The 25,248-nt window shown below is 32.2% G+C and overlaps 1 long non-coding RNA gene across 1 annotated transcript; it reads left to right on the top strand.

Moving 5' to 3' along the window:
• Window positions 1-21,980: 21,980 nt before the first annotated feature.
• Window positions 21,981-24,418, top strand: LOC147786396 (uncharacterized). The gene is made up of 3 exons (XR_015414734.1): window positions 21,981-23,052; window positions 23,149-23,238; window positions 24,037-24,418. It is a non-coding gene; the product is annotated as an uncharacterized LOC147786396 (long non-coding RNA).
• The last annotated feature ends 830 nt before the right edge of the window (window positions 24,419-25,248 follow it).

Consider the following 25,248-nt stretch of genomic DNA (forward strand, 5'->3'; position numbering starts at 1 on the left):
GGCATCGTACGACACAATTCATACATCATCATAACTCATACGACACAATTCATACATCATCATAACTCATACAATTTTTAGTCTATCCTTTAGTAAGACCACTCACCTGATTAGCTTAGGCTGGTGTCATCAATATATTCTTAATGAAAGTTTGATTTTATCCTTTATATCAAAGTCAACCTATATGAATCCACGACATCAATTTCACATTCAATTCTCTAAATCTTATAATAGTTCATGTGCTAGACTTCATGCAAGCATTAAAGACTTTGCATGAGTAAAATCTTGGAACGTTATAATATGCGCGTGCAATATATATATATATATATATATATATATATTCTATTTTTATTAAAATTTCATTTTCTATTATTCTTGTCTTAAGTAATAATTTGATGGAGTTATTTTAAGTTACTACTTTCTTGCCTTCTCATATTTATTTGATCTTTTATTTTCTTCTTATCTGCATATACTATGCTTCATCTTTTAATTTTTGTTTAGAGATATTCTGGTCAATTTTGAATCTATTCTTAAATTCTTATCCATTCTTACTCCCAACTCTTCTCTTCTAATTTTTTTAGTATTTTTTATTTATTTATTTTGTTAATCATTCTCTAGCCTGTATTCTTCTTTTATTTCTTTCCTTTTGATTTTGTTTACAGTATTTGGCCTGCTCTCGTTAGTTTTTTTCCTTTATTTTATCCAAATTGATTTTCTTTCCAAATCTTTCTTTTTCTTATATGTATTTTTTTTTGTTAAACTTTTTATTTTTCTCTCATGTATTTTTGTTATGCCTTTGTTTTGTTAAACATTTCTCTCCCGAACATCTGCATCTTATATTTTGTTTGTGTTCTGTTTCTTTTTCTAATTTTTTTTTTCCCAAAATTTGACCTTTTTTCTTTCTTGTTCTATTTTTTTTTTTTTTTTTGCTTGGAAGAGGTGATGGAGAGATATTTGAGGAAGGTGGAGAGAAAGGCATCATTTATTTATTTATTTATTATTATTACTATTATCATTTTTTTTTTAATTTTCCAATAGTTACAACTATATTACATCATCCTATTACGTCATCACATCATCATATAACATCATCACATCATCATATATCATCATCACATTATCATTTGTCATCTCACGACATCATATAATATCATCCCACCATCATATAATACCATCACATCATCATATCACATCATCACATCATCTATAACATCATCGCATCATCATATAACACTATCGCATCATATCATATAAGGTCATTAAGTCATCATATAAGATCATCACGTCAACATATAAGGTCATCACATCATCATATAAGGTCATCGTGTCATCATATAAGGTCATTGCGTCATCATATAAGGTCATCACGTTATCATATAACATCATCACATTATCATATAACATCATCACATTATCATATAACGACATCACATCATCATATAACGTAATCATATCATCATATAACATAAAGCATAAATGATATGTGCAAGGGCCACAGAACATGTGTCGTTATACATAAGACAAGTCTTCCAACTAAGCTAATAGTAAGGTCACTTACTTAGTTGACCTTAGTTGAAGTTTCTATCTAATTTCGTATCGGCTTGCCTTTGTCCATCGAATACTTTTCCACTTATACCGAGGTGTTTCAACCTATAAAATGAAGGGAATGAACTCTTCATCCACACAGCGGAAGTATTGGGAACCGTTTGATTTTTATTAAGAATTAAAACAAAGCAATAAATAGGGGAGTAAGAACTCTACTTTTGTTGAAACCGTAGCTTTCAAGGCTTTCATGAGATCTTCATTGCTATGACTTAACACAATGTCAAGGCTTGTGGGAGCTTCTTGAAAGAAAATCCCAGAGGGATTGGAGAAGAAGAGTTTCGAGAATTCTCTAGAGATGTAATTTCATTCTCCAGAGAAAGTAGGAGAGATTTGTATGTCTTTGACTCGACTCAAGAGTCCTATTTATAGGGACTTTGGAGAATCGTTGTTAAATAATATATTTGCATATCTAATATATTAGGATATAATATCTTATACAAATCATATTTAAATATTACAATATATCGTAATATATTTAACTAGTTTGAATCTCATTCAAATTTCAAATATATTTTTATTTAATGTATCAAAATACATTAATTGATTTAATATTTATTGTATCAAATACAATAAATATATTTCTCCTTTAATATATCTAATATATTAAATAATAATTGGAATCCTTCAAATTAATATATTTTTCTTTATTTATATTTGAAGGAAATGAACTCTTCATCCACATGGCGGAAGCATTGAGAACCGTTTTGATTTTTATTTAGAATTAAAACAAAGCAATAAATAGAAGAGTAAAACTATACCTTCGTAGAATCCCTAGCTTGCAAGACTCTTTGGAGTATTACAACCATGCAGAAGTTCTCCAACATTCCACAAGATCTGATATAACTCGAACACAAGGCCAAGGCTTGTGGAACCTGCTTGTGGAACCTCTTGCAGAAAATCCAAAAGAGATTGGAGAAGAAGAAAGAGTTTGAGAATTCTTTGGAGATGTAATTTCATTCTCTAGAGAAAGTGAGAGAGTTCGTATATCTTTGGCAAAACCCGAGAGTCTTATTTATAGGGACTCTTGAAGAATATTTGCAAAATAATATATTTACGTATTTAATATACTAGGATATAATACCTTCTGCAAATCCTATTTAGACATTATAAGATATCCTAATATATATTTAATTAATTTGAATCTTATTCAAATTTCAAATATATTTTTATTTAATGTATAAAATACATTAATTGATTTAATATTTAATTGTATCAAATTCAAGAAATATATTTTTCTTTTAATATATCTAATATATTAAATATTAATTGGAACCTTCAAATTAATATATTTTATTCTATTTTTATTTAACCTATCTAATATATTAAATATTAATTTGAACCTTTCAAATTAAATGTATTTTATTTATTTAATATATCTCATATATTAAATATTAATTTGACATTTCAAATTAAATTTATTTTCTCCTTTATATTTAATATATCTAATAGTTTAAATATCAATTTCAACACTTCAAATATTTTTTAAAATAAATTGAACATTTTAGCATTACTATGAGCTAGCAAGGGGACCTTATGGACGTACAGATTATAAGCTCCAATGATACAAAATTAATTAATCAATTTTCATTCATTAAGTATAGGTTACTCCATTATAGATCTAGAGTTGCACTCTTATACACCGTAGGAAAAGTTATGTCCATTGATATAACCATTACAAGCAAGTCGATCCTTCACGAGTTTTTCATAATTACAGCTAGGTTAAAAGTCCGTTTTACCCTTATAATTACATCTTTCAATCTTAAGTACAACTGATTCTCTAATGAACAATTTGTTTATGATCCCATTATAAACGAAGTTCCTCTTGGGCCAATGAGAGGGTGGGGCCCCATTGTTTAAGTCCCAATCAGTACTTAAGAGAATAACTCATCTACTTTCCTTATATGGAAATGAGTGAATTCCATCTCATGATATTATGTTCCCAACTCCCTATTTCGTCAAATCTCCAAAATGGAAGGCATGTTGAATTTGCTAAAAGAGTCATTCTCACCCATGTAAATTAAAGTATAAGCCCTCGTAGGCAAGAGGTCATAACTCACTCAGGATTAAGATTGAGTCGCATATGATCATCATGTGAAATATCAATCTTCTCAATTAATGGATTTATAAAGAGAGATTAAATATTTTTTGGTCCAGTCTTATACAAACTCATTGTATAGGATACGCCCACTTACATGTCTCCACATGAACGATTTGAATCAAATCATTTATAACGATTACAAAGTGGGCTGTATCAATAGTGTTACATGGATAAGGCACCCAACTTTATCCATATACTAGAGACTCTTTAGGTTATTACTTGAACACGATCCTCTTGTATGTCAACCACATACTGTTCAAGATTACATTAATAACCTAGGATTTTCATACAATAGATAACAATTAAATTACAAATAAAATAATAACAATTATTGTTAAAAACTAAATAATTAATTACGAGGCTTTAGGGCATAAATCCGAACATAAAACATATTCACCTAATTCCTTTAGTAACTCTAATTCCTAACTTAAAATTTAAATAAATATGTCAATATTATTGTGTTGCTTGGATCACATAATCCAAATGTTGTTTATCTTGGTTCAACTTGATAAAATACAAAAAAATAAACAAATAAAAAAATAAAAGTTTTGGAGAATCGACTTACTGTGACAAATTCTTCTTAAAGACAATCCTTCCTTCGCTGATTAGAACTCATGAAAAATTTCTTCAAAGCTACCCGCAATTGCTAAGACAAAAACTTTTATGATAAATGGGAAGAAGTATAAGATTTTGTTTCTTTTTTTTTTTGGTTGAGAAGGATGAGAGAGACTTTGGGATGGTGGGATTGACCAAAGTTACAATTTTTTTTAAAATTTTTTTAAAATTTTTTTGCTTGGTTGTTACATATTACAAGACAATTTGTATACCACAACTACAACTTTTCTTGGGATTTGATGGAGTGAAAATTTGATATGATTATGTAACTACCCTAATAAATAAACTTAATAAAACAAATAAAAAAAATTTAATAAGAAAAAGAAATGGTATTATCTCTCCCCGGTCATAATTTATCATAATTACTGATAAAAAAACAACAGAACAATAAAAAAAATGGGAGAGAACAAGAATGTCATATTTACTTTGACTAAAAACGAAAATAGTCTTTACGCAGTAGGGGTGTACATTCACCCCGACAATCCGACAACTCGGACCAATCCAATCCGAACTATAAGGGTTGGGTTGAGTTGGGTTGGATTAGTTTTTCAAGTTGGTTTGGGTTCATTTTTTTTAACACGAATTGACTCGGTTTGGTTTTGAGTTCATGGACAAAACCCTCGGGTTGACCTGAGCCAAATAAAAATATATAAAATATACTAAGAAGTTTATATCAATGATGGGTTTGTCAGAGTGGTACTTTGCCCTAACTTACAACACTCACACTTGAGTTCTGAGTTTGATGCCAATCAAATAACGTAATGGTTAGGCTATATATAATGTAATGATATGATTATGGCAGATTGAATGAAACGATATGGATAGGATACGGTCATGCAACAATATGGCTATGATACATTCATGCAATGATTTGGTTAGGATACATTCATGAAACGATATAAGTAGACGTCAATGAAATGATATGAATAGGATATGGTGCATGCACACATGCACACGGACACATGGTTAGGATACATTCATGCAACGATAAGGTTAGGATACGTTTAGGAGACGATGAGTAGATGTTCATGAAACGATATGAGTAGGATACGGCGCACGCACGCGCGCACACACAATCATTTATTCCTAAAATACCTGTATATCTTTATTCCTAAAATACCTCAATCATTTTTCTAAAATACCTAGATATCTCTTTTCTTAAAATATCTCAATCCTTTTTCCTATAATATATAGACAATGCTCATACAATCATCGGACTTGACTATTGACATATTGATGATTTTGTAACATTATACACTATGTAGGAACATCTAATCATCCCGCGCATGCTATTCACGGGAATTTTCAACAAGCCACTCGAGGAGACAACTAACGTTTAAATTAACAACTAAAGCCACATGGATCGAAAGAACTCCCTTCCAAATACCGAATACGCAAGATAGGAACAATCTGGATAGTAGAATATACTTTATTTTTTTTTAATAAATAACTGAAGTATTTTGTTACATGTTATGGCTTATCTACGTTGACCCAATCTGATATGTACAATGCTAGAATGCAATATATACAAGAATAACTCTTATCTCCATAGTATTTAGTTATCACTAATTTGGTTAACGACATTATTAACAATTTTAATGAGTTCTTTGTAAGTGTGAACCATCATATTAGATATCGTAATTTTATCCTATTAAGTGTTGTCTTACGATAGGTCAAGAATCATAAATAAAACTACAATTCTTTCCCTTTCGTTTTCAGAAGTTGCTTGTTTATAACCCTTATACTATATTGGTTAGGTTGATTTTAATGTAAAATACCAAAATTTAAATTTAATATAAAAATTAATCACATTTTGTTTCTTTCAAATTATTAATTATTCAAGTTTTCTATTAGTATTGAAATAAAATTGTTCTTAGACAAAATCCATTTTTAAATAGAGTTTTCTCATAGTTAATTTTTATTAATGGTGAATAAAGAATTAATCTTTGTTTCTATAATAATAATAATAAAAAAAATTCATTTAATGAATAATTTAAAAATTTTATCCTTTTAAATTAATTAAAATTAAAATTAATAAACTCAAAATTTTCAACTTAATCTAAAGTTGTACTATATACACATAAAACATAAATCTCGTGTTAAATAAAGTCATGGACTTACGTGTTCGAAAATGTCTTTAAAGCGACACAACAAAGAACTAAATAAAATAAATGAACGATTAAATTAAAAACATTATCCTTTTATAGCCTACATCTTAGAAAAATAAATGCGACTACTCGATGCATGTGTCATGGTCTCGAGTTGCGATGTCGTCGTCAGACGTATAAGGATGTTTTATCCTTTACTTGAAATTGAAGTAGCACGTGCCCTGAGTATTTTAAATATAATACTAAGTAAGTCACCCCACTATTGGGGTTAAATGCAAATACATACAATTTCATGAATGAGACCTATCATAACAGTCTATATTATTTAGGTCACTATCCTAACCCTATCGTTCTATCAATCTATCATAACCCTATCCATACCTAACCGTATCATTTTTTCAATCGATCGTGATCATATCGTTTCCTATAAATAACTTAACCATATCATTTTAATAATCATATCTTAATTATAGCGTTTTCTATACATAACATTATTGTATCTTTTATCAACCTATCACAACTATGGTCTTTTCTATACATAACCTTATCGTATCGTCTTATGAACATATCGTAGTCCTTTCTTTACATTACGTTTAGTGCATCCTTCTCATATCATGTCTCAAACATATCATTGAACACATCGTATCATAAGTATGATCATACAATTCACATATCATAACATATACATATCATATTATAATCATATCGATTCATAAACAATTCACACATATCAATATATATGACACGTGCAGAACCACAGGGCACATGCCAACATCAAATATAACCATGCCGATAGTAAAGTCACGTTCTCTATTATTATTGTTTTATGGAAGATATTGTTATGTTATATGAAAGAATTTGATAGAGTTTCTTGACTATATTTCCTCTATTTTATCTTTTAATTCCCTTCTACTCTACGTATTTACTGGTTAAATTTAAAATTTCCCTTTTTCTCTACTTCCATTTTTTTCTTGTTAATCAATTCTTATTTTCAAAGCTCAAGGTATCTTTTTTTTTATAAACCTGCTACCATGTACTAGAACTAATATAATGCTAACTAAAATCAGATTGATTCATGAATGAAAAACAGATTTGATTCTAGTGTAACACAATAGACTATATAAAATACGAAGGAGAGGAGATCTGAAATATAATTACCATAATAACAATTCTCACGGTATCTTTTTTTAATCTGTTATCATTTACTAGAATTAATATAATGCTAACTAAAATTTGATTGATTCATAAATGAAAAAGAGATTTGATTCTATGGTAACACAAGAGATGGAATAAAGTACAAAGGAGATCTGAAATATAATTACCATAATAACAATTCTCACAATATTTTCTTTAATTTGTTACCATTTACTAGAATTAATATAATGCTAACTAAAATCTTATTGATTCAGGAATGAAAAACAAATTTGATTCTAGTGTAACACAATGGACTGTATAAATACAAAGGGAAGAAGATTTGAAATATAATTACCATCATAACAATTATTATTTCCAAATTTCATTGTATTCTTTTTTTTTTCTCTGCTAACTAAAATTTTATTGATTCAGGAATGAAAAACAGATTTGATTCTATTGTAACATAATGGATTGTATAAAGCAAAAGAGATCCCAATATAATTCACCATAATAACAAACCAAAATCTTTCACAGTACATCATACAGAAAACGAGATCTTGTAAAATCATTAGGTAAAGAAAAAAGATATTTCAAATATGACTTTTCATAATAACAAAGCTTGTGTCCGTAAATCTGACTTATAGTAATAACAAAGGAAAATCTCTGTATCTAAATCTATATCATCTCTAGGTAAATTTGCATTTTAAAATCCCTATAACTAAATCTGTATCATCTCTCAGTAAATCTGCATTTTTTTTGTTCGAATAATGGATACATTTTTTGTGACTGAGTTGGTTGAGGAAAGAGATAGTTGGGAGACGGATGAGAGGTCAGTGAGAGCAGCTTAAATATTATTATTTTTCCTTTCACCGTTGTTATAATCCTATTGGATTTAGTTCAATTTTCTAATTTATTAGTAACTAAAATTATTGGATAGATTTGAGGACCATAATAAACTTTTTATTTATTTATTTACGGTAGTAACTACTGTTACCTTGTTTGATTTATTCTAGGTAGGACAATAATGACTCTTTTATTTTTTATTAGGTACTAACTATTACGTTATAGAATTAAACTTTATTAAATTAAACTTTATTAGTAAACCTATAAAAAGAATATAAATAACTATTTGAAAAAAAAATTGTAATTTCCACCCCATTCATGCATTTATCCATTCCTATAAATACCCATTAACCTTTCCCTTCAACAAACCATCAAATACTCTTCATCATCTTCAAACTTTATCACCATGGCTAAGGCTCTTTTTTTCGTGGCTTCTTTTTTCTTCTATGTCCTATCGCTATCGTCGCTCGTAGCGGCAACCCAACGTTTAGGTTTGGTTGGCAGCTACAACCCAATAAAAAACATAGATGAGCCACAGATTCAAAGTTTAGGTGAGTTCGCAGTGAATGAACACAATAAACAGGCAAAAACTCAACTCCACTTCCAAAAAGTGATTAGTGGAGAAATGCAGATTGTGGCCGGGACCAACTATAACCTTCGGTTGACAGCTCTTGAGGGGACTAATAGCCGAACCTATGGCACCCTTGTGTTCACTGATCTCAACAACAAGAACAACCTTATCAACTTCTTTGACGTCCCCAACTAGACTTCTTGCTTCTTATCAATAACTATATGTGTTTCTAATTCTCTATCTTTTTATATTATGTTATGAATGTTTGGAATCTCGATCAAATTTGTTTATGTATGGTTTAAAATCTAATACAAGTATAATTTAGTTAAATAAGATATATAATGAAACTAAAATAATTAACTAATAAAATTAAATTCAAATCATGCATTCATGAGGTCATAAAATAGAATAACTTAAATGAAATATACCAGAAAACATTAGATAATTATAATGGAAAAGAAATAGTAAAGAAAAAGAATAAAAAAAAAATAAAAAAATAAAAAAAAAACTTCCTTTTACTCCTAGCTAAAAAATCAAAATATTTGTCATTAGAGTTATGGTAATAATATCATTTTTCAAATAGTTTATAACGATGTAATATGTTAGGTGTGATTTCACTTTCAATCCAACTAAACACCATCAATATATCAATTTCATGAAAGGTAAATTACATCATATTTTATATTATAATAAACATAGAACGAAGTCAATAGTGATGCAGTTAACTATAACACAGGCAATGGTGTAAAAATTCAATTATGAATTATATTTGATAATGACCAAGCAGTAACAACATACATAATCAACGAGATTTCCTTTTGTTATTTTACGCATGACATACCTGACGGTGATGGGACATTAGCGGTGGGATTATGGGACATGTCAAGCCTACCTCGAGGCTAGTTTACATAATCTATAACCTAAAGCTCTGATATCAACTATAACGACCCTAGATTTCTACTAATCTAAAATCGTTATTGTTATAATAACCTATACTCTTATGGAATTAAACATTTAAAACTTCATCATAAAACACTATCATGAACTTACGTGTTCGAAAACATCTTCAAAATAACATAACAAAAATACTAAATTAAATAAATAAACAATACAAGTAAAAACACCTTATCCTAACCTAAAGTTTAAGAAATAAAACACTGCTATTTTATGCATGTGTCAAGGTCTTGACTTGCAATGTCTTCGTGAGCCATACAGGGATGCCTTGCATTTACCTAAAATAGAAGTAGCACACGGGTTAAGTATTTTAAGAAATAGTCAATAAGTGACCCCATTGGGGTCAAGGAATGCAAACACACGACCCACTCATGATTAGGGACCTGTCGTTAAACCGTAATAGGGGTGGCTTCCAGTTCGAAAAAAATTGGATGTAAAGTACACACGACCCACACATGTGAGTGTGGATTCTCAGGCGGTTCACCCCCTGGACCCATCATAGTCGAGCTAGTTGTCCGTAGCGACGTCCGAAGGTCAGCAGACCCTGAGTGTCATAAAAGACATGATCATCATCATTATCATAGTATACGCATCCATACTCGTCATCATAAATGAGGAAGTATCCCGATGTATATTAACACAGAAAATTTATAATGTCCCTACCGTTTTTATCTTTATGACACAACCCTATACACCATTCACACATTACTATAAGTAACATGCATGCATTGGTCTTCATACGTTCATCATCATTAACATTAACTAGGTTGTCTTTGAAAACTCGTCGTCATAATGCATCATGACATTTAATACATGTGCCTCATCATATTAAATTATTTCATCATTATACGTCTCACATCATCTTGTTATCATGCATCCTCATCATCATGTCAATATCATGTACATCATCACATCATCATGGAACATCATCACATCACATCTGTAACGACCCTAAATTTCCACATACTCAGAGTCGTTACTAACGTCTCATGCTCATCTATAATGCGGAAATATAACTCTTACATGAACATAGTTGATAACGTAAACTTCAAAAAAAAACGTTTAAAACAACTTCTTCTCTGGAAAACACAGCTATGGTCTTACGTGTTTAAATATGAAATACTGAAATTTAGAGAAAACAAAAACAAATACAAAATAATTTAAAACAATGAAATGCAAAACAACCTATTCTAACTTAAGACTAGAAATTTAAATATGAATCTACCCTATGCACGTGCCACAGTCTCTGCTCGCGATGCCGCCGTCCTCCGTACAAGTGCGCCTTGCCTTTACCTGAAAAATGATGTGGCACACGGCCTGAGTATTTCAAAGAATACTCAGTAAGTGGCCCCGCTATAGGGGCCATGCAAATGCAAACACATGCAATCATGATTTAGGGACCTATCTCTAATCATCTTAGGGGTGGCCTCCAGTCTCGGACAAATTGGATGTGTAGTACTTCCCTACACACGACTCACACGTGCGAGTGTGAGTCCCCAGGGCGCTCGCACACCCCCTAGACCCTCTGGTCAAGCTAATCTGTAGCGACGTTCGGAGGTCAGCGGAACCCCATAGTGTCATGCGCCTCATGAACACCCTCATCTGTGTGCTTTCGCACCTGTGCGCATTCGCGCTCATCATAAGGTGCGCGTCCGCACTCATCATCTCTAGGGGAAGTAGCCCTATGCTTATGAACATACAAAATGCATGAGGTCCCTCTAAATCCATCGTGATGTCTCTTCTGACACAACCCTCTAGTCTCATCTCTTTGTTACTCTAGGTAACGCATACTCGTGGATATTTATATTAATATCATTTTTATGCTTTTAGGGTTGTGTCCTACGTCGATCTAACGACATGATGCAATATGGCACTCATCATCATCTAGCATGCTCAATATGAAAAACATCATCATATTAAGGTAAAAATCATGCAATCATCATGCTCATCATATTGCCACAACGTGCTTCAAACATATCAAGCGTCACTCAACAAAATATGTATACACTGCACATATCATCAAGCATCATAATCCACACATCATCATAACTCATACAATTATTTAGCCTATCCTATAGTAAGGCCACCTACCTGGTTAGCTTATACGGGTGTCACCAATTTATCCTTAATGAAAGTTCTATTTTTCCCTTTGCATCCAAGCCAACCTATATGAATCCATGGCATCAATTTCATGTTCAATTCTCTAACTCTTACAATGGTTCATGTGCTAAACTTCATGCGAGCATTAAAGACTTTGCATGGATAAAGTCTTGGAACGTTATAATCGATTCTTACTCCAACTCTTCCCTTCTATTTTTCTCTCGTATTTTTTTTCTTTTGATTTTGTATTTTCTCTTGTATTTTCAAGACTTTGCATGGATAAAGTCTTGGAACGTTATAATCGATTCTTACTCCAACTTTCCCTTCTATTTTTCTCTCTCTGTATTTTTTTTCTTTTGATTTTGTATTTTCTCTTGTATTTTCATGTATTTTCTCTTTTATTTCTATCCTGCACTCCTTATTATTTTTTTTTGAGTATGTCTTCTCTGTACTCTCTCTTTTAGTTTTGTCTTTGCATTTCTTCCTATCTCTCTTTCCTTTTGATTTTGTTTTTTTTTCTCGGTAGGTCTTCTATGTACTTTCTCTTTTAGTTCTGTCTTTGCATTTCTTCCCGCATTTCTTCCTATCTCTCTTTCCTTTTGATTTTTTTTTCTCGGCACGTCTTCTATTTACTCTCTCTTTTAGTTCTGTCTTTGCATCTTCCTGTCTCTCTCTCCTTTTGATTTTGTTTTTTTTCTCTGTACGTCTTCTCTGTACTCTCTCTTTTAGTTCTGTCTCTCCATTTCCGGTCTCTCTTTCCTTTTGATTTTGTTTACCGTATTTGGCCTCCTATCTATATATATATATAATTTTTTTTTTTGTTTTTCTTCCTGATTTTGTTAACAATATTCTGGTATATTCTGGCCTCTCTCCAGTCTGCTATCTCTATTTTTCCATATTCTAATTAATTTTCTTTCCAAATCTTTCCTTTGTCTGGTTTTCCATTTTTTTTTCTTCCTTTTAATTCTGTTATCATTCAAATTCACAGATATCACGTATAAATTCTTCTTCCCAAATCTTTCCTTTCTTATTTGTTAATTTTTTTTAAACCGAATCTTTTCTTTCCTCTTTGTTCTGTATTTACTTCCTGTCTTCCATCTTTTTCTCTATTTTTTTTATTCTATTGACAGATATATTATCCTCAATTATAGTTAATTTTCTATAACCTGATAACCAAAATCTAAATAGATGCACACAGAAAAGAGATCTGGTTATGAATAATTAAACAAAGGAAAAGAAATATAAATGAAGAAGAGATCTGAAATATGACTTACCATAAAGCAAGATCTCTCCAATAATTAAATCTCTGGCTTCCGTTGTAAATCTAGTTGTTGGTATTTTTTTTTTTTTTTTTTCTTCATTGTAGGAACCACCGATGAATCCTGTATTCTGATTTGGGATTTTGACTGATGAGTTGGTTGAAGAGAGATAGTTGGGAGAGGAGGGGGTTAGTGGAGAGTAGTTTAGGGAAAATATTATTTTAATTATTTAATTATTATTATTATTATTATTATTATTATTATTATTATTCTTTTATTTGGGTCGTTACAACATCATCTTATAGCATCATCACATCATCAATTAGCATTATCACGTCATCATATAGGGGGCCATGCAAATGCAAATACATGCAATCATGATTTAGGGACCTATCTCTAATCATCATAGGGGTGACTTCCTGTCTCGGACAAATTGGATGTGTAGTACTTCCCTACACACGATTCACACGTGCGAGTGTGAATCTCCAGGGCGCTCGCACACCCTCTGGACCCTCTGGTCAAGCTAATCTGTAGCAATGTCCAGAGGTCAGTAGAACCCCATAGTGTCATGCGCCTCATGAACAACCTCATCTGTGCGCATTGGCACTCGTGCGCATTTGCACTCATCATATAATAGTATAGTTATGAACATACAATATGCATGAGGTCTCTCTAAATCCATCAAAATATCTTTTCTGACACAACCCTCTACTCTCATCTTCTTTGTTACTCTACCTTTAGTCTCATCTCTTTGTTACTCTAGGTAACACATACTCGTGGATATTTATATTAATATCATTTTCATGTTCTTAAGGTTGTGTCCTATGTCGATCTAACAACATGATGTAATATGGCACTCATCATCATATAACATGCTAAATATGAAAAACATCATCATATTAAGGTAAACGTCGCACAATCATCATACTCATCATATTGCCATAAAGTGCATCAAGCATATCAAGTACGTCAATCATCAAAATATATATATTACGCATATCATCAAGCATCATAACTCACACATCATCATAACTCGTACATCACCATAACTCATACATCATCATATAATAGTATACGACATCATACGATACAGCTCATACACCATATCAACAAGCCAATGAGAGGGTGGGGCCCATTGTTCAAGTCCTGAAATTAGTACTTAGAACAACAACTCATCTACCTTCCTTTTATAGAAAGGAGTGAACTCCATCTCATGATATTATATTCCCAACTCTTTATTTGGTCAAATCCCCAAAATGGTAGGCATATTGAATAGACTAAATTAGTCATTCTCACCCTTGTAAATTAAAGGACAAGCCCTCACAAGCAGGAGTTCATAACTCACTCAAGATTAAGATCGAGTCGCATATGATCATCATGTTAAATATTAATCTTCTCAATTAACGGATTTATAAAGAGAGATTAAATATTTCTTGGTCCAGTCTTATACAAACTCATTGTATAGGATATCTCCATTTACATGTCTCTACATGAATGATTTGGATCAAATCATTTGTAAGGATCACAAAGTGAGCCATATCAATAGTATTACCAGGATAAGGCACCCAACCTTATCCATATACTATAGACTCTTTAGGTTATTACTTGAATACGATCCTTTTGTATGTCAACCATTTATTGTTTAAGATTACATTAATAACCTTGGTTTTTCATAGAATGGATAACAATTAAATTACAAATAAAATAATAAAAATTATTGTTAAAAACTAAATAATTAATTACGAGGCTTTAGGGTATAAATTCGAACATAAAAGATATTCACCTAATTCTTTTAGTAACTCTAATTCCTAACTTAATTTAATTTAAATAAATATGTCAATATTAGTTCGTTGCTTCGATCACATAATCTAAATGTTGTTTATCTTGGTGCAACTTGATAAAATACAAAAAAAAAAAAAAAAAAAAGAATAAAAGTTTTGGAGAATCGACTTACTGTGACAAATTCTTCTTAAAGACAATCCTTCGTTCACTAATCAGAACTTATGAAAAATTTCTTCAGTGCTACCCGACAATTGCTAAGATCTGAGGAAAACTTTTATGATAAATGGGAAGAAGTATGAGATTTTGTTTCTTTCTCTATTGGATGAGAAGGATGAGGAGAGAAATTTTGGGATTGACCAAAGTTACAATCTTTTTTTTTTATTATTATTTTTTTTCTTGATTATTACCTATTACAAGACCATTTGTATACTACCACTACAACTTTACTTAGTATGGGTTGGAATAAAAACTTGATAGGGTTATGTAAGGACCATAATAAATAAACATAATAAAAAAATAAAAAAATTATTAATAAGAAAAAAAATGGTATTATCTCTCCTCAACGAAGTTTAGGCTATAATTTATCATAATTACTAACAAAATAAATAAATAAATAAATAAATAAAACAACAACAAAATGGGAGAGAAAACAAAAATGTCATATTTACTTTGACTAAAAATGAAAATAGTCTTTACGCCCTAGGGGTGCACATTCAATCCGGACCAGTCCAACCCGAACTATAAGGGTTGAGTTGGGTTGGATTACCATTTTGGGTTTGTTTGGGTTCATTTTTCTGAACCCGAACTAATTCGGTTCAGTTTCGGATTCATGTTCGAAACCTTTAGGTTGACCCGAGCCAAATAAAAATATATAAAATATACTAAGAAGTTTATAGTAATGATAGGTTTGCCAGAGTGGTACTTTGTCTTAGCTTACAGTACTCACACTCGAGTTTGACGCCAACAAACGTGAAACTAACTAAACATCCCGCGGGCTTACAAGAATAACTCTTATTTCCATAATAATCACTAATTTGGTTACAAGAATAACTTATTTCCATAATATTTAGTTATCACTAATTTGATTAACAACATTATTAAAAACTTTCAACTTTAACGTGTTCTTTGTAAGTGTGAACCATCATATTATATATCGTAATTTTTATCCTAATAAGTGTTATCTTACGATAGGTCAAGAATCAGAAATAAAACTACGATCCTTTAAAATAAAAATTAATCACATTTTGTGCTTATTTCAAATTATTAATTCAAACTCGACTTATTCAACTCTTATGTTAATGTTTAAATAGAAGTGTTCTTTCAATAAATATCTCGAGACAAAATCAATTTTAAATAGACTTTTCTTATAGTTAATTTTTATTTTTAATTTAATAAATCTTAATTAACTATTAAATACAAGATGAATTAATCTTTGTTACTATATAAAAAAAAAAAAAAATTAACTCATTTAATGAATAATTTTAAACTCTTTAAAATTAAAATTGAAAGACTACCTTAAAGTCTAATCCTTTTAACGACCCAAAATTTTCTACTTAATCTAAGGTTGCTACAGTATACATGTAAAACATAAATCTCTCTTAAAATAAAGTCATGGACTTATGTGTTTGAAAACATACTAAAGCGACACAACAAATACGACTACCCTATGCATGTTGTCGTCAGTCATATAGGGATGTTTTTCCTTTACAAAAAATAGAAGTAGCACATGCTTTGAGTACTTTAAATATAATACTTAGTAAGTGACCTCACTGTTGGGGATAAATGCAAACAAAAAATTTCATGAATGACCTATCATAATAGTCTATATTCCTTAGGTGGCTATCCTAACCCTATCGTTCTATCAATCTATCATAATCCTATCATTTTCTATCCATACCCTAATCGTATCATTTGTCAATCGATCGTGACCATATCGTTTCCTATACATAACTTAACCATATCATTATATTAATCATATCTTAACTATATCGTTTTCTATACATAAGATTATCATATCTTTTTATCAACCTATCACAACTATAGTCTTTTCTATACATAACCTTATCGTATCCTTTTATAAATATATTGTAGTCCTATCGTTACATTACGATTAGTGCATCCTTCTCATATCCTATCTCAAACATATCATTGAACACATCGTATCGTAAGTATGATAATACAATTCACATATCATAACATATAAATATCATATCATAATCATATTGATTCATAAGCATTTTACACATATCAATATATATGACGCGTGCAGAATCACAGGGTACGTGTCAACATCAAATATAATCATGTCGATAGTAAAGTCATACTCTACTATTATTGTTTTATGGAAGATATTATTATTATTATTATTATTATTATTAATTAATTTATTATTATTATTTTTAATCTGTTACCATTTCTTGAACTAATATAATGCTAACTTAAATCTTATTGATTCATGAATTGAAAAACAGATTTGATTCTATGGTAACGCAATGCAATGAATTTCATAAAGTAAAGGAGATCTGAATATAATTCACCATAATAACAAACCAAAATCTCTCTCAGTAAATCATAAATCATACAGTAAAGAGATTTTGTAACATGGTAAAGAAAAGAGTTATCTCAAATATGACTTTTCATAATAATAAAGCAAAATCTCTGTAACTAAATCTGCATTTTTTTTGGATTAACAGATACATTCTTGGTGACTTAGTTAGCTGAGGATACCCATAGTTGGGAAAGAAATGAGAGTCTAGTGATAAGATTGCTATTTTTTATTATTTTTTCTTTTATAATGGTATTTAGTTCAATTTTCTAATTTATTCCAAATTAAAATTAAAAGAGTGTGTTTTGCTTGTTAAATTTAAGGACCATAATTGACTTTTTAATTATTTATTTATGATAATAACCGCTACTACCTTATTTAATTAATTCCAGGTAAGACCATAAATAACTCTTTTATTTTTTACTTTTTATATGGTACTCGTTATAGAATTAAACTTTATTAGTAAACCTATAAAAAGAATATGAATTAACTATTTAAAAAAAAAAATGGTAATTTACTCTCCATTCCTGCATTTATCCATTCCTATAAATACCCACCAACCTTCTCCTTAGACAAACCATCAAATACTTTTCATCCTCTTCAAACTTTATCATCATGGCTAAGGCTCTTTTCTTCGTGGCTTCTCTTCTCCTCTACGTCCTATCGCTATCGTCGCTCGCAGTGGCAACCCAACGTTTAGATTTGGTGGGCAGCTACAAACCAATAAAAAACATAGATGAGCCACAGATTCAAAGCTTAGGTGAGTTCGCAGTGAATGAACACAATAAACAGGCAAAAACTCAGCTCCAGTTCCAAAAAGTGATTAGTGGAGAAATGCAAATTGTGGCCGGCACCAACTATAACCTTCGATTGACAGCTCTTGAGGGGACTAGTAGGGGAACCTATGGCACCCTTGTGTTCACTGACCTCAACAATAAGAACAACCTTATCAACTTCTTTAACATCCCCAACTAGACTTCTTGCTTCTTATCAAATACTATGTCTTTCTAATTTTCTATCTTTTTTATATTATGTTATGTATGGTTTAAAACTTATTACAAGTCTAATTTTGTTGAATAAGACATATGTCTTTGAATAAAACAATTATACGATCAACTATTTATATATATATATATATAAAATTGAGATAGATTTGTGTTAGTAAATTATTTTTTGAAATATATATAATCTATTAGATAAATAATTGAAGTATATGTGTAAAAATAAATAAAACAACAAAATTAGTCATTTGAAAGGGTAATACATATAATAAATCTAAAATGATTAATGTCATTACAAATAAAATTAATTTTATAATTTTATTGAACTCGTGTATGCTAAAATAGAATAATTTAAATAAAATGTACCATACAAAATTTAAATGATCAAAACAAAATTAGACGTTTTGTTGAAAAATTAAAAAAAAAAAAATTAAAGAAAAAAATTTAAGAAGTTTGGTTGAAAAATCAAAATATTTCTGGTGAGAAGTTATATGGTAAATAATATCACATTTTCTTAAAAAAAAAAAAAAAATCAAATTGAGACGTTTTTTTGGACTCACTTAGAGATGTTTACAAGGCGGGATAGGGTTAGGGAAGTCTTCCCATATCCGTGTCCTATTTTAATTTCTATCACCATGAAATGTTCCATTTATTTTTGTGATGATTCTCGTGAGAAATTCGTTTTAAAGACTTTTTAGTAGATTATTGTCATTTATCAATATACTTTCAAATAAAAGCGGTAAAATATTGTAATAAAATCCAATAATATTTCATGAGCAAACATTTAATATAATGTTACAACCCACGTAAATAAGGTTGCTACTACATGCATATCTTGACTACCAAGTGCGGAAATCCTTTATAACGATTTATTAAAACATTGTCATAGAATTAAATGTTTATAAAAATTCATTTGAAACAACAATGATGTTAATAAACAGCGAAATCGAAATAACAAAAGTTTTAAATAATGTTAACGTCCTAATCCAACTTAAAGGCTACCACATTAATCCTAAATGTGACTGCCGTGACTTTGTATCCATAGCCTCCACAAAGATACAATAATTCGTATATGAGTGTCTTAACTTTACTTGAAAAATAAGTAACACGTGACTTGAGTATCTAATGCTCAGTACTTATCCCCAGTGTTGGAGTTGGGAAATGCAATCATGGTAAGACCTATCTTTTCATAAAATTTTTCCTTAGTCTCAACTTTCTAATCAAGACAAGGTTGAATGTATAGTACTTCTCTACACACGGCCCACGTATGTGCACATGGACCCACCAACAGGCTCGTATATGTACCTCTGGGCCTAACTATGGGTTAGAGCACATTCACGCTATTGGAGCCACAGAGGGAAAGGAACACGCAGAATATCATGGTGTATGCATCCGTACTAATCATAATGAATGAAGTATCCTGATGCACATGACATACAAAATGCATGAGATATCGTTGAGACATGCATACATATACTACACATATCTTTAATGGTTAACACACATGATTTATCGATGTCTCATAGGCATGATGTGAACATGTTAACATAATACACATGGTGTAACATTTGGAAGTACATACATCATATAACATTCATATCATAACGTAATTTCATAACATAGCATAATCATACATAACATAACATCATAAAAATATGACACGTACAAGGGCCACAATGTACATGTCTTTCATACAACATACAAATCATCAAACCAAGTGTATAGGCGTCGAACAGTAAAGCCTCTTACTTGGTTGGTCTAAGTGAAAGTTGCTAATTATTCTTGGTACAAGTCTTAATTTGCTCGTTAAAGTTCAATTCAACCTATATTTGGCCCACAACATCGGATTATGGGTCAGGTCAGTTTGGGTTACTGGCAATGGGTAGCTACTAGGTTGGAGATACATCTAGACTGGATTGCATAGATCGTTGTGTTGGTTTGGCAATTGCAGTGTGGCTGGAGAAATCTAGGCCGCTAGCATCACTGGTGTGGACTCAACAACCAAGGTTTGTATGGCTAGGTTGCCAAAGTTTTGATCTAGAGCTTTGTTCGGTTTTCAAAGCTGACTTAATACTTACTGATTTGTAATGTGTGTCGAGTCGGTCAAGTACTTGTGAAGCATGGACATGTGGAATACATTATGAGTCACGAAGAGGGACGATGTCTAACTACCCTAGATTTCTACTAGAGTTGCTACCGTCATCATAGTGTAATCATTTCTATGTGGAAATAAACGTTTAAACTTCTTCATAGGACATAAATTTCATGTTAAAACACAGTCATGAACTTATATGTTCCAACAAAACATCTTTAAAATGACATAACATTAAACTAAATGAAATAAATAAATATTTAAATTAAAAACATCTTATTCTAACCCAAGTCTAAGAAAATAAATGTGAATACCCTTTGTATGTGTCATGGTCTCGAATTATGATGTAGTTGTTAGCTGTTCATAGATGTCTTGCCTTTACCTGAAATAGAAGTAGCACGTGGCTTAAGTATTTTAAGAAATACTCACTAAACGACCCCACTACTAGGGTTAAATGCAAACACATACAATCATGAATGAGACCTATCATACCAGTCTATTTTCCTACGGTAGCTATCCTAACAGACAATTGGATGTGTACTTAATTTTCCTACACACGGTACACGCGTGCGAGTATGGACCAACAAGTCAGTTCGCACACCTCCTGACATTACAAGAATAATAAATACAATAGCTTACGAAAAATGCTATCATAAACTTTTTATAGAGTGTTTCGTACGTCATGACAGCCAACGTTATTAGAAATCTGAGACTTTTTATAGCGTTTGTTTATAGCTATCATAGATGTTATAATAGAGTATATACATTGCTATGAACACATTTTATAGCATTTTATTAAAGCTATAATATATTTAATATAGCTAAAATATTGAACTATTATGACAGTTTTTTAATGCTATCATATAACATTTATAGCTTTAATCTTGTACTATAATAAAGTTATTTATTCATTTATAATCATTATAATCACATATTTTTAATAAAATTTAATTCAAACACTCATTTTTTAACTAAATAAACACATGAAATTCTCGTAACACATTAAATACCATAACTTCCATTTATAATTGAGATTTCATAATCTATTTCAAGAGTATAGTTATTCAAACTATACAAGATAAAATATTTTCCATTGGAAAATTATTCAAACGATACAAGACAAAATATCCACTATTTGCAATGATGTTTAACGAACCGCTATCATGTCAAGACTTCTCTTTGAAGTGTAAGTGTAACGACCCGGGAAAGAAAGAAAAAAAAAAAAAAAAAAATATATATATATATATATATATATATATATATATAAAATAAATAAATGAAAACGAGAAAATGAAAAAAAAAAAAAAAAAAAAAAACCAAGTCGCCGGAAAACCCGCGAGTTTTCCGGCGACCGCCGAGTTTCGCGGAATCCACGCGAAACAACGGCCACAGCACGCCCACCCTCAGCCCAGCATCTTCAGAACGCCTGCAAAGGGAGAAAAGAGAGAAAATTTCGAGAGAGAGAGAGAGTTCGGACAAACGTCGGCGAGTGTCCAGTTTCTCCGACGAGCCCTCAAACCACCCTTAAACCGACACCAAACGACCTGTTACTACCGTAAGAGAGATCCCTAACGAAAGCACATTAACTGAGGGTGCGTTTTGTGTTATTTCGTAAGCGTCGTCGTCGGTAACCGAGGTCGGAAAGTTAGGTTTCTTAATCGATTCTTAGATCTATGGCTTTTAGGAGCTTTTAGGCCGCAAAACTCCCAAAAAGGAAAGAAGAACGACGAACAAAGATGAAAAGGGAAGGAAGAGGACCGAAATCGGCAACGAAAACGCCGCAGGAAGGAGAGAGAAAGCTCGCCGGAAAATCGGCCAAAGTCGGGTAAGGAAGACGAGATCCACGGATCCGGGTCAACCCGAACCCAGAACCCGGGAGAGCCAGCCCGTTCCTCCCTTGGCCTCTGCCTTCGGCCCAGCCCAACTACAGCGGCCCAAACCTCAAACCGGCCCAGAAGCTACGGTTCAGTTGAACCAACCCAGACTAGACCCACGGTCCAATTGAGCCGGCCTGCAAACCAAACACTTGCGGCCCAGCCCAGTAAGCCGAGGCCCAACGTTTAGCCTTGGCCCAGTAGCCTTCCACAGCCCGCGACCCGAACCACGACCCGAACCGGACTCCAACCCGCGCTTCGACCCGACACTACCGCCCGACGTGGCTTTCTCTGCTGCTGCCACGTGTCACACAGCGGCGCGGCAGTCCTCGGCTCGGCTCGGCGCAAACGGCTCGGGCTCCCTCCGGTGACGCTCCGGCGGCTCCAGCGGCTGTTCGGCTCGGCTCACCTGTTTTCAGCCCGGTTTCCACTGTTTCGACCCTCCCGGATCTGTTTTCGGCCCCGATTAAGGTATCCGAGGCCATTTTAGAGCCATATTTCACATTTATTAAATTATAGGTAAATTAATTGTGAAATACTAACGGAAAGTGGTGAACGGCGTGATAGGAAACAAACCCAGCGAAGTAGGAAGCAGCTCTCACGGAACGGGAGCTTACGTTTAGCTATTTAGGGAGTACTTCGGCCGAGGCCAACCAAGTAAGTGGCCTTACTATAGGATAGGCTAAATAATTGTATGAGTTATGATGATGTGTGGATTATGATGCTTGATGATATGTGCAGTATATACAAATTTTGTTGAGTGACGCTTGATATGTTTGACGCACGTTGTGGCATTATGATGAGCATGATGATTGCATGATTTTTACCTTAATATGATGATGTTTTCCATATTGAGCATGCTAGATGATGATGAGTGCCATATTGCATCATGTCGTTAGATCGACGTAGGACACAACCCTAAGAGCATGAAAATGATATTAATATAAATATCCACGAGTATGCGTTACCTAGAGTAACAAAGAGATGAGACTAGAGGGTTGTGTCAGAAGAGACATTACGATGGATTTAGAGGGACCTCATGCATTTTGTATGTTCATAAGCATAGGGCTACTTCCCCTAGAGATGATGAGTGCGGACGCGCACCTTATGATGAGCGCGAATGGGCACAGGTGCGAAAGCACACAGATGAGGGTGTTCATGAGGCGCATGACACTATGGGGTTCCGCTGACCTCCGGACGTCGCTACAGATTAGCTTGACCAGAGGGTCCAGGGGGTGTGCGAGCGCCCTGGGGACTCACACTCGCACGTGTGAGTCGTGTGTAGGGAAGTACTACACATCCAATTTGTCCGAGACTGGAGGCCACCCCTAAGATGATTAGAGATAGGTCCCTAAATCATGATTGCATGTGTTTGCATTTGCATGGCCCCTATAGCGGGGCCACTTACTGAGTATTCTTTGAAATACTCAGGCCGTGTGCCACATCATTTTTCAGGTAAAGGCAAGGCGCACTTGTACGGAGGACGGCGGCATCGCGAGCAGAGACTGTGGCACGTGCATAGGGTAGATTCATATTTAAATTTCTAGTCTTAAGTTAGGATAGGTTGTTTTGCATTTCATTGTTCTAAATTATTTTGTATTTGTTTTTGTTTTCTCAAAATTTTAGTATTTCATACTTAAACACGTAAGACCATGGCTGTGTTTTCCAGAGAAGAAGTTTTAAACGTTTTTTTGAAAGTTTACGTTATCAACTATGTTCATGTAAGAGTTATATTTCTGCATTATAGATGAGCATGAGACGTTAGTAGCGACTCTGAGTATGTGGAAATTTAGGGTCGTTACAGTAAGTCCTCTATCATCTTCAATTTCCCGTAAAATACGAACAATCTGAACTTTATTTGTACCTATATGTGTTGGTCATGGCCTCGTCTTTAGACACACCTACATCGAATGTGCATTATCAGTTGAATAACTAAGTAAAAAATCAATAATACAAACATAATTAGATAACGATATAAATCTAAAATATCGGCAGACGAATTCAGGAAACTCAAAAGAGCACAAAGAGTCATCAAAATGCATTATGATCAACCGTTAAAAATAATTAAACGTACTAGCATATTCTTGAGTACCAAAACAACTAAAATTATTCCGTTTACAAAAAGTAATAATGTTGCAAGATTTTCATTATTTTCGTGGAATTCCCACAAGAAAGTTGAGAGAAGCCACATTTGCACTCATAACATGATTTTACGAAGTGAATATTTGTACATAAAGTCTATCTTAGCAAAGAAATATACCTCCGCGACAAATAGCCACATTTTGCTGAATAGCTTTTCAACTATGATAAACAAAAACATAATTGAAGTACAAAATTTTGTATCGATAAGTTACTGTAAGTTAACTATGAAAGCACGTAAGAAACCAAAACAAAATCTATTGAAATATAATTCATAAAGTTCGAAGTATCAAAATATACTTAAAACAGATTCAAGGTTCTCGTGTCTGAGCTAAGTACAACTATGAGCAAAACTATCTCCTAGACGTCTCATATCTAAAATGAACGAAAAATTTTACAATAATGATCTCGAACAATATGCTCACTACAATAGACAAGCCGTACACCCACATCAAACTTAGAGAGACTAATATTCACAAAATTTTTCAAGAAGCATTTGCCTTCATAAAAAGATTTCTACCCTCTTGA

Source organism: Cucurbita pepo, chromosome 20, assembly GCF_057944985.1.
Source record: "Cucurbita pepo subsp. pepo isolate OVF chromosome 20, ASM5794498v1, whole genome shotgun sequence".
NCBI classification, from domain to species: Eukaryota; Viridiplantae; Streptophyta; class Magnoliopsida; order Cucurbitales; family Cucurbitaceae; genus Cucurbita; species Cucurbita pepo.